Here is a 15,610-nt window from a genome sequence, read left to right as displayed (position 1 = left end):
TCACACGGATGGACGTCGGTGCCGGTGACGTCGGTACTCCTCTGCTCCCCAACGGACTCCGACGTCCTGGTCTGATAGCAGAGAAGCCAAATCATGGCCAGTTCGTACCAACACCAATAGTACTCCGGCAATCTGGGATGTAAGCCGCTTGTCCAAACTATCATGGTTAATCCTAATTTGCACGATCCTCTTCAGATTAGTATACAGGTATTGGGTCTAACTTGCCTGCAAGTGAGATGCATCTGAATTAGATCCGATTTTAGTAATATAGAAATCAGAATTGATTTATTCACCCTTTGGTGAGCGCCTATGTGGTTCGATTTTATAAGCAAAATTCAGTCTTATTTTTCTCTCAGCTTAGTTCCATGTCGATTTATTTGCAGATTAGTTACTAAAGAAAATGGTTCGAGGTCAATAGTTGAAAGCCTGAAGCCAGATGTTCCTACGATGACGTACACAACTCTTGAGAAACAAAACCAATACATTATATGTGCCTGCAAGATTGAAGATCGTACATATATTTACTTTGCTCCAGGATCCTATAGCAGTGCATTACTCCATGCAGTTCCCTTTATCATCCATTTTATTATTCATATCTCTATATGGTTGTTATATATAGATCCTATTACAGGGATGTAGCACTATATTTTCCAGCCATTGTTGTAAACAAAACACCCTCTGTATTGATACATATGTTTTTTTTTCTTTTAGTTATCTCTTTTCAGAGTGGACGAGGTTTCTAGATCGAAGAAATTATTTTTAGATCGCCCTTTGGGTTTCAAAGAATTCAGAATAAGTTCCTACACGAGCTGTTATTGGATAAATCATGTACGACACCATGCTTGCACCCTTATCCCTGGAGTATTTGCAGTTGTATTCTTGGCTGTTCGTTGCACAAGATGGTGAGTGTTTTTCTTTCTTTTCTGATTCACAGCTATTGGCATGCATTTGTCCGTGCATTTTCGTCCTAGGATTGACGATAATTTGAACCTGTTAATTCGGAAAAGATATCCCATCATCATTCCACTTTGTTTAGTTTGAGGAGAACCGAGTAGTCAAATATCTGATTATTTGTTTTCTGTTCTATGTGTAAATTTGGACGCAACATTTCACTGCAACAACTATTTTTCCTCTTCGGCAGTTGGGGCATGTGTCCAATCGTGTTAAAAAAATTAAGCTAATTTAATTTGGCGCCTAAAAATAATAGCTGCCAACTAAAAGAGGATCTACTTTTGCTGATAGTGGTAAAATAAAAGAGGATCCAGACTCTCACGAGTTTATGTGTGTGTGTGTGTGTGTCCTTGTATAATGGTGATGATTTAAATCACTTTGGTTTTCTTGGAAGCAAATTCCAAATTATGATTGTCCACTTCACATCAAATTTTCAGGATAGTAATTCTGCATTTGGATTAGAATTGTTGTGGTTGATATACTATCTGAACTTTTCTTACACTATGTTATGTTTAGTTATTACATGTTGGCATAGACATGCATTGCCAGTCGGATAAGTTTACTGCAGCTACCCTCGAAGCTGCTCTTTGCATGTAAAGGAAGCTCGGAAACAGTGTTTTCTTGAGGAAACAAAGCATGATTGTGGATCTTCTCAAAATTGTCTGGATGAGAGTGATTGGCTTGCAGAATTGGCTGACATTGGAATGCTTGACGTGTTCGAAGATGTTGGCCTATATACTGTTCAAACAACTTGTTCGTCGCAAGGCGACAATGCGCAACTGACTTGAAACAACATCCACCCTTTATTGCCACCATATACGATAGCCTGCATTGAAGGGCCTTCGTGCACCATCGATAAGCCGTGCCGGCTGCTTTATAGGGGAAGCGCTCAGTCATGTTGGGTCGCCATTCGTGCATCTAGAGCACGATCGGCAATGATGAAGGCAAGTATGCTGTTGTCCCCTTGAAGTTCTGTTTAGGCTGGGAATCAATCAATGCATTATCTGAGTATTGAATTTTCTGATTTTCTGTTGACCAATACGTTGAGCACAATTGTCAGAATGAAGAGAAGAATTAAATGATTTTATTTGAATAAATGTGCCTTCTAACTATGATGAACAAGAAAAGTCTGATATAAAGTTAGACGTGCATTGCACGTGCAAATTTACTAGTTTAGGAAGGATTTGAAGGATCCCTCCTGTGCGCGCATGGGTGGTGCCCAAACACTAGTAGAAAACAGGGATTTGGTCCAGACCGAGGTGACCCATTAGTCCCAGTTCAGTCCAAAACCGGGACCCATGGGGCCATCTATCCCGGTTTATGAGGCCGGGGGCCTGCCGGGCCTCGTGGGGGCATTGGTCCCGGTTGGTGGGACGAACCGGGACCAATGGGCCTCGCTCCTGGCCCACCACCATTGGTCTCGGTTGGTGGCTTGAACCGGGACCACATGCTTCCCTTTGGTACTGGTTCATGCCATGAACCGGGACCAATGAGGTGCCTATATATACCTCCTCGCCAGCGAGCAGAGCACTCCACATTGCTCTGTTTTTTCTGGCCGGTGAGGGGAGAGCTTTGTGGTGCTCTAGCTCACCTCCTATGCACATGAGGTGTTCGATGAAATGCCCGAGCCACACTAGTTAATCTTTCTCCTCTCGAAGCTCGACCTCAAAGCTCCATTTTCCTCGAGATTTGTCTAGGTTTAGCGGCCCGTCACGTCCCACTCCCGTCTTCACCGTCGTGGATCGCCCGCACCGATCTCGTCGCCAGCACCACCGTGGTGAGCCTCTTGTTTTTATCTTCTTTCTGAAAGAAAAAATTCTTACTTTAGCTAGATAGATACTTGTCTAATTTTTTTACTTTTATTATTGCTTGTTATTATATAGTGCGATGGTTTTGGTATCCGCCCCCGTCGGCCCTCGTCCTAGCTATGATTCGGATGTGGTATATATTATCTTTTTATAACTATTTAGTTCATTTATTGTTTATGACAATTATGCTGACCAACGTGACATAGATTTTATTTATCTAGGTGGTAGTTGAACCGGAAATTGAGGAGGAGAAGATGATATTGGAGTTGCATGTTGCGGATGTCGTCGATGATCACAAGATCAAGATGGATGCAATGCGGTTGAATATGAGAAAGATTAGAAAATATGCCATTCATACTGAGGCTTGGTATCATTATGCCGTTGGATCAATTGTTACCTTGGTTGCGATTATGATCGCATTTGTTTTCGCATTGAAATGTTTTACATAGTTTTAATATATGGTTTAATTAATTAGATGCTCTGGAGAGCTATATGTTGTTAGATGAGAACTATGTATGTACTTTGGTTTTAATGTGATGATGAACTTCTATTAATTTGGTCACTTGATTATCTATTCATGATGTTCTGTAATGGTTTTTGACACACTTAATTATATATAATGGACATAGATGAACCGGCAATGGATGTACGGTGGCAGACACACCTCCGAGTACATTAAGGGCGTGCATGATTTTCTCGAAGTGGCTGAGGCAAACAAGCATAATGGTTTTATGTGTTGTCCATGCCCTAAATGTGGTAATACGAAGTCTTACTCTGACCGAAAAATCCTTCACACCCACCTGCTTTACAATGGTTTCATGCCACACTATAATGTTTGGACGAGGCACGGAGAAATAGGGGTTATGATGGAAGACGGTGAAGAAGAAGAGGATGATGACAACTATGTGCCCCCTGAATACGGTGATGCTGCAACGGGGGAAGCTGCTGAAGATCAAGAGGAACCAGACGATGTGCCCAATGATGCTGCAACGGGGGAAGCTGCTGAAGATCATGAGGAACCAGACGATGTGCCCGATGATGATGATCTCCGCCTGGTCATTGTCGATGCAAGGGCGCAATGCGAAAGTCAAAAGGAGAAGCTGAAGTTCGATCACATGTTATAGGATCACAAAAAAGGGCTGTACCCCAATTGCGAAGATGGCAACACAAAACTCGGTACCGTCCTGGAATTGCTGCAGTGGAAGGCAGAGAATGATGTGCCTGACAAAGGATTTGAGAAGCTACTGAAAATATTGAAGAAGAAGCTTCCAAAGGATAACGAATTGCCCGACAGTACATACGCAGCAAAGAAGGTCGTATGCCCTCTAGGATTGGAGGTGCAGAAGATACATGCATGCCCTAATGACTGCATCCTCTACCACGGTGCGTACAAGGATCTGAACGCATGCCCGATATGCGGTGCATTGCGGTATAAGATCAGACGAGATGACCCTGGTGATGTTGACGGCGAGCCCCCCAGGAAGAGGGTTCCTGCGAAGGTGATGTTGGTATGCTCCTATAATACCACGGTTGAAACGTCTGTTCAGAAACGAAGAGCATGCCAAGTTGATGTGATGGCACAGTGAGGACCGTAAGAAAGACGGGAAGTTGAGAGCACCCGCTGACGGGTCGAAGTGGGGAAAAATCGAGAGAAAGTACTGGCATGAGTTTGCAAGTGACCCAAGGAACGTATGGTTTGGTTTAAGCGCGGATGGCATTAATCCTTTCGGGGAGCAGAGCAGAAATCACAGCACCTTGCCCGTTACTCTATGTATGTATAACCTTCCTCCTTGGATGTGCATGAAGCGGAAGTTTATTATGATGCCAATTCTCATCCAAGGCCCTAAGCAACCCGGCAACGACATTGATGTGTTCCTAAGTGTAAGTGCATCTAGTGCCACCCCTAGTTGGTTTTGGAGTATTGACGACAAACCTAGTTGAGGGACTAATGTGTTTGTGAGAATTATAGGATAACACAGGTAGAAGTCCCTCATGATTCGGTTTTACTACCAGAGATGACCCCTAAAAATGTATGAAGACATTGAAGTCAAAGGTGGTATATGAAGATATTCACATTGAAGACTATGACAAGAGAAGACACGATATGAAGCCTATGGAGCTCGAAGACTTAGATCTTTCGTAGTTCTTTTTCTTTTGTGTTGAGTCATAGGAACCACCGTACTGTTAAGTGGGGTCGAAGAGAACCAGTCAGAATGACTGAAGTGATGCCTAAACCAAAAACCTATATCTTCGAGTGAAGACAATGAGAGCGAATCTTGTCCAGAGTCGGACAAGTCAGCTTTGCTTGTAGCCCAAGTAAAGTTGACGTGTGAGTTTGAAATCTGACCGTTGGAACACATGTCAGTTCCTTAGTGACCCGGGGTCATTTCGGACAAATCAGGTCGGGTTGCCAAGTGGCTATAAATAGCCCACCCCCTACAACCATAAACAGTTGGCTGCTCAGATTGAAAGCACGACTTTTGTCGTTTGAGAGCAACCCACCTCGAAGCCTTTGAGAGAGAATTCCTTGCGAGGATAAAGACCTAACCACCAGAGCCAGAGAGAATTGGGCATCACTTAAGTCTTCTTGTCTGTGTGATCTGAAGACTTATTACACTTGAGGACTGTGCATCCTCCAGCCGGTTAGGCGTCGCGTTCTGAGTATCCAAGAGACATTGTGGATTGCCGGTGAACGAAGTCTGTGAAGGTTTGGGAGTCTACCTTGAAGACTTACCAGAGTGATTGGGCGAGGTCTATGTGACCTTAGCTCAAGGAGAATACGGTGAGGACTGGGTGTCCTGAGCTGCGTGTTCAGGACTGGGTGTCCGGGACTGTATGTCCTAAGGTTTAAATACCTAGCCGCTCCAACCAGACGTACAGTTGTCACAACAACTGGAACTGGTCCAACAAATCATTGTCTTCAACGAGTCACTGATTTCATCTTCACTTCACTTTACTTACTGTTACTCCTTGTGAAGTCATTGTATGTTTGCTCTATCATTTGTCTTCACTGAGTGACTGCGTGTTCTGTTTGGCTTCACAATATCTTCCTACCTGATCCTGCTACCTAGCTGCTATTAGTCTTTGTGCTTTCACTTCATTGAATACTTGACTATGGTTTGCCTAGTGTAGCCTACCTTCCGCTGTATGGTAATAGGTTTAATTTTATCGTTTGTCTTCAAAACTCCATGTTCTGAAGACTTTCATAAAAATCGCCTATTCATCCCCCCTCTAGTCGATATAACGCACTTTCAATTGGTATCAGAGCAAGGTGCTCCCTTGTTTTGTGTGATTCGGTTTAACCACCTGGAGTTTTAGCTATGTCGACTGTAGGGATAATTAAAGTCTCCGCTGCGTGCCCCGTCTTCGATGGAACTGAATATCCCTACTGGAAGAATAAGATGCATATGCATCTTGAAGCCATTGACGTCGACCTATGGTATGTCGTCAAGAACGGCATTCCCAAGGCTGGAGAAGGTGTCACTGCTGCTGATGTCAAGAAATTTGTTCAACTGGACTCTACTGCCAAGAATATCATCTGTGGTCATCTGACCAAAGGACAATATGGCCGTGTGAGTGCTTTGAAGACATCCAAGCTGGTCTGAGACTGGCTCTCCAAGGTCAATGAAGGCATCTCAACCCAGAGAGATCAGAGAATCAGTGTCCTTCACAACCTCTTCAACCGCTTCAAGCGAAATGACAATGAGAATGTCCAGCACACATTTGACCGACTCACTGACATCACAAATGAGCTTCAAGCCCTCGGCGCCACTGAGATTACCAAACACGAAGTCGTCAAGACGCTGCTGAGATCACTTGATAGTTCGTTTGACATCCTGGCCCTGATGATTCAAGAATGTCCCGATTTCAAGACACTCGATCCGTCTGACATACTTGAGAGGCTCAACACACATGAGTTTCAGCTTTCGGAGAAAAGAGAGATCTACGGTCCAAACTATGGGCGAACTCGTGCCTTGAAGGCAAAAGCTGTCTCCTCATCTGAAGAAGAATCTGACAGCAGTTCTGATGACCCTGAAGACATTGGAAGGGAACTTGTTATGCTTGTCAAGAAGTTCCAAAAATTCACCAAGAAGAAAGGCTTCAGAAAGTCCTCCCGATCAAGTTCAAGGAATGATGAAGCTCCTGCTCATGACTACAAGAAGAAAACATGTCACAAGTGCAAGAAACTTGGCCACTTCATCTCTAAGTGTCCACAGTGGGACAATGAGAACAAAAAGAAGAAGAAGAGCAAGGAATATGACTCTGATGACAAGAAGAAGAAGAAGAAGAAATACTCAAAGTCTTCTTCCAAGTCTTCCTCAAAGTCTTCATCACACAAGAAGAGCTCATCTGGCAAGGCACGTGCGTTTGTTGGCAAAGAAATGGATTCAGAGGAGGAGTCTGCTTCTGAGGAGGCGGAGGTGGAGTCTGAGGAGGAATCCGACTCAGACGACGCAAGTCTGGCTACAGCATACGTTGCCAAGTCCATCTTCAACACTGAAGACAATGACTTCATCACCGACACCGATGCAAATGACAAGGACTACTCCGCTTCTACCTACTGCTTCATGGCGCGCGGTGCCAAGGTAAACACACACACTACTCACTATCAAACATCTAGTGACGATGACTCTGATTGTGGTTCAAAACCTAGCTACAAAACACTTGCTAAAATTGCAACTGAACAACAGAAAGCTATGGAACATATTCAAAAACTATTAGACAGAAGCGATGATCTGTTAGGTGCTAAAATGACTCGATCTGAATCCTTAATTGAAGACATAAAAAATCTTCACGTTAAGTATCAGGAACTTGAAAGTCGTCATGAAACTCTCTCAACAACTCATGAAAAGCTTTCCTATGATTATCTTCAAAGGAAGCAAGATCTTGAGAAATTGAGAGCGGTTCATGAAGATCTTCAAACTGAAAACGAGTCACTTCGCGCCAAACAGATCAGTCCCGCTCAGGAAGGATTTGAACCACCATGTCTTAAATGCATTGAGCGTGATAATGCTACTTCTGTTGCTGAATGTTCTACTGCTATTGCTGTTGCAATATCTTCAACTATTGATGCGGTAACTAACCCCTCTGCTGAGGATACCACCGCTATTGCTGATGAGAATGCTAGGTTGAAGACATTGCTTGAAACATGGATGTACAAAAGTCTTAAAGGGCATCAGACGCTATGTGATGTCCTAAAAAAGCAGATTCTGAACTGAAACCCTAGGAAAGAGGGTGTAGGGTTCGTAAGGAAAATGAATGCAGATGGCTCTTACTGGAAACCTGAGCAGTACCCCCAAACCATGTGGGTTGCTGCAAAGGAACCTTCAGCAGATCCATCCAATCTATCTGGCTTCACTTGTGCTAACCCCATTATCATTGATGAATCCTTTGATGCAAACTATATACTGTTTAAGAATCAGAATGGTGAAGTGTTTGCCAGGTACATTGGTACTAACTGCAGGAATGGACCGCCTATGAAGAAGATCTGGGTTTAGAAAAGGTGTCTGGAGAGTCTTCCTGTGAATGTCATCATGACACCTCACGTGAAGAAGACAAACCTCAGACCAAAGGCTTCATACGGTTCAAAGGCTTCATACAGACAGAGGACTCACCTGAGTCGCACTAACGCAAATGTTTTGCAGGAAAATCATACTCAGGCATATGAATATGAGAGCGGTTCATCAAACCGCCATGTTCATAAGACCAAGAACTATTATGCTTATTCTTATGAGTACTATTGTCCGCCTGCAAGACTGTTTGCTAAGGCTTCAAAGCCAAAATTCTTAGATGCTGCACTTAGACTTATTGCTTCTAAGCCACCCTTGAAGATGTGGGTGGTTAAGAAGGCTTAACTCTCTTTTGCAGGGAAAGGTCTCCAGCAGAAAACCAAAATCGTCTGACGCTATTGCTAGGGACCTTAAACATCTTGTAGGGCGCAAGATCAAATGCCCAAATGGTCTTACTATGTACTTCGTACATGAATCGCTTGCTACTCTCCCTATTAGTCCTAACCTGGATCTAAGCTTTCATAACCCACTGGTTCGTCAAATGTTTTTGCTTCACAATGCTCTTGGTGAAGCCTATCCCCCTAACTGCACTGTAGGGTACGACACCAGCGTCTTCAGAATGGATTATTGACAGTGGGTGTACAAATCACATGACTGGCAAAAGAAGTCTTCTTATGGACTCAACCTTACATCCATCCGACAAGAGCCACATCACATTTGCTGACACTGGTAAAAGTAAGGTATTGGGTCTAGGTAGAGTTGCAATCTCAAGGGATCAACACATGGATAAAGTCATACTTGTTGAATCCCTTGGCTTCAACTTAATGTCTGTCTCAATGCTTTGCGATTTGAACATGATCGTAATATTTGGAAAATATCGTTGCCTTGTACTAATGGAATCTGACAAGTCTCTAGTGTTTGAAGGGTATCGAAAAGATGATTTGTACGTGGTAGATTTCTCAGCAGGGCCACAGCTTGCAGTATGTCTTCTAGCAAAGGCTTCAGAATGCTGGCTATGGCATCAGAGGCTTGGACATGCTGGCATGAGGAACCTCCACACCCTTGTGAAGAAGAAGCATGTCATAGGCATCGAGGGCGTCAAGTTCAAGAAAGACCACTTATGCGGTGCCTGTGAAGCAGGGAAGATGACGAGGGCCAAACATCCCTCGAAGACAATCATGACCACTACTCGACCCTTCGAACTGCTTCACATGGATCTTTTCGGTCCCACTCATTACTCAACTCTAACTACTACTGCTTGCCTCTATGGCTTCGTTATTGTTGATGACTATTCTAGATATACTTGGGTGCACATAATCCTTTACAAGACTGAAGTGCAGGATGTCTTCAGACGCTTCACCAATCGAGCTATGAACAATCTTGGCGCCAAGATAAAGCACATTAGAAGTGACAATGGCACTGAATTCAAGAACACTGGCCTTGATACATATCTTGATACCTTGGGCATCACACATGAATTCTCAGCCCCGTACACGCCACAACAGAATGGCGTCGTTGAACGCAAGAACAAAACACTAATTGAGATGGCCAGAACGATGCTAGATGAATACAAGACACCAAGAAAATTCTGGCCCAAAGCCATTGATACTGCATGCCATACAATCAATCGTGTTTATCTTCACAAGCTACTGAACAAGACATCTTATGAGCTCCTTACTGGCAAGAAGCCAAATGTCAGTTACTTCAGAGTATTTGGCGCAAGGTGCTGGATCAAAGACCTACATCACACCTCAAAATTTGCACCAAAAGCACATGAGGGTTTTATGCTTGGATATGGAAAGGATTCGCACTCCTACAGAGTCTTCAATCTCTTTCATTACAAAGTAGTTGAAACAGTGGATGTGCGGTTCGATGAGACCAACGGTTCACAAAGAGAGCAGCTGCCAAATGTGCTAGATGAAGTTCCATCCAGTGAATCAATCAAGCTAATGGGAACTGGAGAAATTATACCTTCTGAAGCTCATCCTAAAGAAGAACTTATCATTTCAGCACCTGATCAACATGAAGACAATGCTCAGCTTGAAGATATTCCTTCCAACAACGACAATGAACAGCAAGAGCAAAGTCTTCACCCTGTACATCCTCGTTTTGCCAATGAAGTGCAGATTGAAAGAATAATTGATAGCATCAATGCACCTGGTCCACTCACTCGTTCAAGGGCAACTCAGCTAGCAAATTTCTGTGGGTACTTCGCATTCGTCTCAATATCAGAACCCAAGAAAGTTGAAGAAGCCTTTATGGAACCTGAATGGATTCAAGCTATGCAAGAAGAGCTTCAACAGTTTGAGCTGAATAATGTATGGGAACTGGTTAAGCATCCTGATCCACGGAAGTACACTATAATAGGCACCAAATGGATATACCGCAACAAGCAAGATGAGCATGGTCAAGTTGTCAGAAACAAAGCTCATCTCGTTGCTCAAGGATATACTCAAGTGGAAGGCATTGACTTCGATGAAACATTTGCTCCTGTGGCTAGACTTGAAGCCATACGCATACTGCTGGCCTATGCAAATCATCATAACATACTTCTATATCAAATGGATGTGAAGAGTGCCTTTCTCAATGGCAAGATTGAAGAAGAAGTGTATGTTGCACAACCGCCTGGCTTTGAAAATCCAAAACATCCTGACATGGTATACAAGCTCAACAAGGCACTGTATGGCCTCAAACAAGCCCCTAGGGCCTGGTATGACACACTCAAATACTTCCTGAAGAGCAAATGCTTCATACCTGGTTCCCTAGATCCCACTCTTTTCACGAAGACATATGATGGTGAACTGTTTGTGTGCCAAATATATGTGGATGACATTATCTTCGGCTGCACCAATCAGAAGTACAGTGAAGAGTTTGGATATATGATGCAAGAGCAATATCAGATGTCCATGATGGGTGAGCTGAAGTTCTTCCTTGGTCTTCAAATACGACAACAACGCAATGGCATCTTCATATCTCAAGAAAAGTATCTCAAAAATTGCCTGAAGAAGTTCAGTATGCAAGACTGCAAAGGCTTCACAACACCAATGCCAGCCAAACATCATCTGGGTCCTGACGACAATGGTAAAGAGTTCGATCAAAAGGTATACCGCTCCATGATTGGTTCTTTACTTTATCTATGTGCATCTAGGCCAGATATTATGCTTAGTGTTTGCATGTGTGCTCGATTTCAAGCGGCACCAAAGGAGTCGCATCACTTAGCTGTGAAGCGAGTTCTTCGATATTTGGCTCACACCCCAACTCTAGGATTATGGTATCCAAAGGGCTCAGAGTTTGATTTGGTTGGATTCTCGGATGCTGATTATGCTGGTGACAAAGTTGATCGCAAGTCTATATCAGGCACATGTCACTTTCTGGGACGGTCACTTGTATGTTGGTCTTCAAAGAAGCAGAACTGTGTATCTCTCTCCACTGCTGAATCTGAATACATTGCTGCTGGATCTTGCTGCGCTCAGCTTCTGTGGATGAAGCAAACACTCAAGGACTATGGCATTCATCTGAAGCAAGTGCCTCTTTACTGCGACAACGAAAGTGCCATCAAGATTGCTAACAACCCAGTTCAGCACTCGAAGACAAAGCACATTGAAATTCGTCGTCACTTTCTGAGAGATCATGTTGTGAAGGAAGACATTGATATCATACACGTCAACACTGAAGAGCAATTGGCAGATATCTTCACCAAGCCCTTGGATGAGAAGAGGTTTTGCAAGTTACGGTGTGAGCTAAATATCCTGGAATCCTCAAATGTCCTGTGATCAGGCACACATCCTAACCCTTATGCATATTGATGACTTAGATGTGCAACACATGAAGTGAAGTATATCTTCAATCAATGAAGACATACATTCTAAGTGTGAATACATTAATGTGGAATTTGACTTCGGAGCGCCACGATAATTGTGTGCCGTGTCTGGGTCTAATACTTCCTATACGGTGGGTAACGCCACCACCAAACATTCTATTTTAAAGTGTTTCATTCATGGCATTACCTTGCAATGTCTTCACATTTGGTTTGGCTTCGAACTCACCATATTTTCATGATTATCTTCACTATGTTGATTATATATATATATATATATGCTAGTGTTCTATCCTCTACAGCATTCACTTATAGCTACGTCTTCGTGTTGAATCTTTTGAACTAAGTGAATGTGATCGGACCCCAACTTCTCTATGCTTTCTATCTCAAACTCTATCTCTCCAAGTCATATGCATTCTATTGAAACTGTCGAATGTCTTCTCTGCGTCCTTGTCAGTAGAAGATACAGAGACAACCATTAAGTCTGTTTTCAATGCTCATTCCTCCACATGAAATCCGGAGAAGTAGGAACGACCACCCGACAATCCAGGCGTGCGTGGGACGTGGAACAAACCCCAAAATTCCGCATACTGGCCACGTGTTCCTCAGATGCGAATCGCCAGGGGCACCTGTGTAATAGCACAGTGCCGCCCCTGTGCCTATAAATACACACTCACAGCGGTCATTATCTCTTCTTCCACCCTCGCACGAACCCTAGCGCCACCGCTAGCTCTCGACGACGCCGGCGACGAAGCGCTTCGCTGCCGCAACCTCTCCGACGCCGTCTTCACGCCGACCGCGGACATCGTCCTCTCCGCTGTCGCCATAGGTGTCCTCCGTCGCCAAGTTAGGGCACGGAAGAGTGAACTGCTCGGCCTCATCTCCCACTCCGTCTAGCAGTTCTCAGTGTGGTAAATAAAACTCCCTTTTTACAGCACCGTTGATCCTATTGATCTGTCACTTTCTACCACAAGCAGTTTCTGTTCACACAAGCTAGATCTCTCTCATACTGCATCTCATAACATGCCTAGTATATTCACTTGTACTTCACAAAGTAGTTAGATTCCTCACTTGTACTGATATGTGGATTCGTACAAATCTGGAACCAACTTCTTATCTATGAGTGAATGTCTTCGCACGATGAGGTCAATGTCTTCTAAACTGATTTATCTTCAAAATCTTCTGAGAATGCATATGACCTCTTCCCCTTCCCTCGCACCTTAATGCTGTCACAGGTACATGTCCGTGGGAGAATCCTTTGGTTCTCATAGTCTGCATTCATTTGCAGAATTCTTACAGCATCACATAAATTCTCCCGAAGCCAGTTCCTGTTGGTCCAGCAAACGAAAACCTTTGAAGCCTTTGAACGTCTTGAAGCCTTTCAAGTTAAAGTTTATGGCTTCAGAAAAGGCAGCAAGGAAGGGTGGCAGAAAGCGTCGTGGTGAGACCTCCAGAGATCTGCCAGATGAACTCTCAGAAATGTACAAGACAGATCCTGAAGAGGATTACAGTCAGCGCAAGACCCGAATCCAATGGATTCGAAGATATTGGGCAGAACAATGGTTCAAATACAGATTTGTGACCCAGGAGTATGCTGAGAAAAACGCCATCAAGAGACCGTGGGGAGACATCCTATTCAAGAATCTTCTACCCAGGTCCAGAGATGAAGCCATTGCTCAAGGCTTCTATCCATGCATGGTCCGTGGACCACAGCCTGCTGATGCACACTCGTCGTCACTGCTATGGTGTCGTGACGACAATCTGTTCAAGTGCAACTTCCAGTTTGCTCAAAACTCTGCGAAGCAGAACAAGAAGACTTTTGGGTTAGACTTCAACCCTGGTCCCTCATCTCCAAGGGCAGATGGCACATGACATGCAGAACCCAATGTCATCGGTCCTTTCGCCAACCTTGAAGGCCTCATCACCTACATCTTGGTTCAAGGGACTACAGTGAATGAGCCTGCGGCTGACACTGAGTCTGGTGACGCGCCTGCTGTGCTGAAGCCAAAGCAGTTGAAGAAGCCAAAAGCTTCAAAGCCAGCCCCTTCACCAAAAATCTCAAGGGCGAAGCCATTGGCAACTGCACCTCCTGAAGACAGTGTGCAGTCTGAGGATTTATCACGCATCTCCAAGCCCCAGAAGGCCAAGATGCCTCTATCTCACACTGGCAAAGAGCTAACAGCTGTTGCCATCCTGTGCAATGACGACATTGATCTGTCAAGTGATGAAGATCTTGCCGATGACGCTCTTGAGCAACTCATCAAGAGCAAAGAAGAAGCAGAAATCTTCAATGATCTGCCTCTCTTTGATGTCACCATCATTCACAACTTTATTGACGAGTGGTTTGACACGTCAAACATCAGCTTTGAAGATCTGCAACTACCTATTGGCCTTAGTGTCGCCTTCCAAGGCGCCATTGCTTCAGAACTTGCTATTGCCCAGCGCATTGTTGAACTGAAGCAGAAGAATGACTATGAAAAGGCTCAGTTCAAGAAGCATATGGCCAAGCTCAGCGTGCAAGAAGTGAAGAACTTCAAGACAATGATGCACGAGCTCAAGAAAGCCTTTGTGAAGAAGCGTGCAGAAGCTCAGGATTCGCGTGAGCGCATGAAGACTCTGGCTGACAGATGTGTGCAAGCCTATAAAGAGGCTGAGAAGCGCAAGGCACTTGGGCGTCCTGGCATCGACCCCAGGATGGCCGCAAAGAAGAAGAAGAAGCCTGCTACAGCTGAATCTGATGCACCAAGGCAAGAAGCAGTTCCGATTGTCTTCCCAACAAGAATGACTGGCTCGAAGCCAAAGAGCCGGTCAACAGCTTCAGAGCTCAAGAAGACAAGAACTGCTGAGGCTGAAGCCAGGAAGAGGAAACACTCTGAAGACTCTCCTACTGCCCCCACCAAGAAAAAGCGAAAAACCAAGAAAGCTCGGGCTGCTCCCACAGAGCCCTTAATAGTTGAACCCATTTCTATGGTTCATCCTGATGCAGAACGTCAACTGACAGTTCATGAGCCTGCTTCCACAGAGGCTCCTGAAGCTGAAGACATTCCAGCAGCTGATCCCATCGCTGTTGAAGACATTGGTCATCATGACAATGTAGAAGATGATGCAGTCCTTCCTCAGTTAGAAAACAGCGAACTCATCAGCATTGGTCGTCCATTAACGCCAATTGCACAGGATGCTTCATGGGCGGATCGCCCACAAGAGGAAGAAGACTATGAGGCCCAGCCCACTCCAACTCCACAGGCGTCGTCTGTGTTTCGCAGGCTTCGTAAAGGTCCAAGGCCTCAAGTCTCTGCTGAAGACATTCCGGCTGCATCAGCCGCAGAAGAAGAAGTACCACAAGATCCCACTCCCCTGCTCCATCAAGAAGCAGTTCTCCAGGAGAACGTGCCTGTGATCGACCCTCCAGCTAGTCAAGTGGAGGATGAAAATCTTGAGACTGCCACAACCACCAATGAAGCTAATGTGGAGCCCTCCCCAGCAAAAGCTTCAGAAGACAGCGAAGCCACTGATCCCGCCACTTC

General features: G+C 44.5%; 1 long non-coding RNA gene across 2 annotated transcripts; it reads left to right on the top strand.

Moving 5' to 3' along the window:
• On the top strand, positions 1-853 carry LOC123038484 (uncharacterized). 2 transcript variants are annotated; one of them, XR_006417889.1, is made up of 2 exons: positions 1-139; positions 384-853. It is a non-coding gene; the product is annotated as an uncharacterized lncRNA (long non-coding RNA). The 2 variants fall into 2 exon arrangements; XR_006417891.1 differs by having other exon boundaries at positions 1-207.
• The last annotated feature ends 14,757 nt before the right edge of the window (positions 854-15,610 follow it).

This window comes from Triticum aestivum, chromosome 1A, assembly GCF_018294505.1.
Source record: "Triticum aestivum cultivar Chinese Spring chromosome 1A, IWGSC CS RefSeq v2.1, whole genome shotgun sequence".
NCBI classification, from domain to species: domain Eukaryota; kingdom Viridiplantae; phylum Streptophyta; class Magnoliopsida; order Poales; family Poaceae; genus Triticum; species Triticum aestivum.
This window is presented reverse-complemented; position numbering and strand designations above follow the sequence as displayed.